This window comes from Austrofundulus limnaeus, unplaced genomic scaffold, assembly GCF_001266775.1.
Source record: "Austrofundulus limnaeus strain Quisiro unplaced genomic scaffold, Austrofundulus_limnaeus-1.0 Scaffold2297, whole genome shotgun sequence".
Taxonomy (NCBI): domain Eukaryota; kingdom Metazoa; phylum Chordata; class Actinopteri; order Cyprinodontiformes; family Rivulidae; genus Austrofundulus; species Austrofundulus limnaeus.
The window spans coordinates 6,773-8,172 of NW_013954699.1; positions in this window are offsets into that span (position 1 = coordinate 6,773).

The following is a 1,400-nucleotide window of genomic DNA, read 5'->3' on the forward strand; positions in this document are numbered from 1 at the left end:
TCCTGTAGACCTGTTACAGGACTCCAGACTTCCTGTAGACCTGTTACAGGACTCCAGACTTCCTGTAGACCTGTTACAGGACTCCAGACTTCCTGTAGACCTGTTACAGGACTTCAGACTTCCTGTAGACCTGTTACAGGACTCCAGACTTCCTGTAGACCTGTTACAGGACTCCAGATGTTCCTGAAGGATCAGTGGGACTTGGTGTCAGACAGTTAAAAACTGTTTTGTTTTCTCCTTCAGATCCAGATGCAGACAGATGTTCCTCCACTGAGTTCAACAATAGAAAAATAAACAAAATGTCAGAAATAAATCTAAAAATCTGTTTTTTATTTTATATTTTATAACAAACACAGATGCTGCTGTGACTGACAGCTGCAGATTCACACTTTATATTTTTTTAAAGCAGCTTTAATTAGAAAACTTTATCTTTTTTACAAGAAAACATTTTATTTTGTTTTAAACCATTAAAACAATAAATTCAGTGTGTGGCAGAAACACAAGCAGGAGGTCAGAGGTCTGACTCCTCCTCCTCCTCCTGATGTCTGCAGGAACAGATGGGTGGATCTGAGGACCATAAACTGCTGAAGCAGCAGAACTAAAAACATCTTCAGCTCCAACATCTGCTGCAGGAATTTAATGTGAAAAACAAAAAACCAAACTGAGGTTTTGTGAAGCAACAGAAGGTTTCTTCATGAAGAACCTCAGATCTGTCTCACTCACACATTCATGATTTAAGAAGCTTCAGGGACAAATCAAACCTGACCTGAGGTGAAGAGGTGAGCTCAGGTCAGAACCAGGCTGGAGCTCCTCTGTGTGCAGGTCTCTGGTTCAGAACTGGGTCAGTTTTAAAGGGATGTCTTTATAAAGACGTACAAAAACCCAGGTTCTGGTTCTGACAGGTGTGCTGCTCACCTGGAGATACCTGATAAACCCAGGCTGGCCCGTCAGATCTGGTCAGAGTTCAAAGCAAGAACAGGTGAAACAGGTGTGGTTCATGGAGCGAGGCTGCCACCTGCTGGTGACTGAGTGTCAAAACAACCAACCTGCTGACTTTACTTCTTTACATTCATCAAACATGTTTTTAACTTCATCAAACATGTTTTTAAATTCATTAAACATGATTTTAAATTCATTAAACATGTTTTTAAATTCATTAAACATGTTTTTAAATTCATTAAACATGTTTTTAAATTCATTAAACATGTTTTTAAATTCATCAAACATGTTTTTAAATTCATTAAATATGTTTTAAATTCATTAAACATGTTTTTAAATTCATTAAACATGTTTTTAAATTCATTAAACATGTTTTAAATTCATTAAACATGTTTTAAATTCATTAAACATGTTTTAAATTCATTAAACATGTTTTAAATTCATCAAACATGTTTTAAATT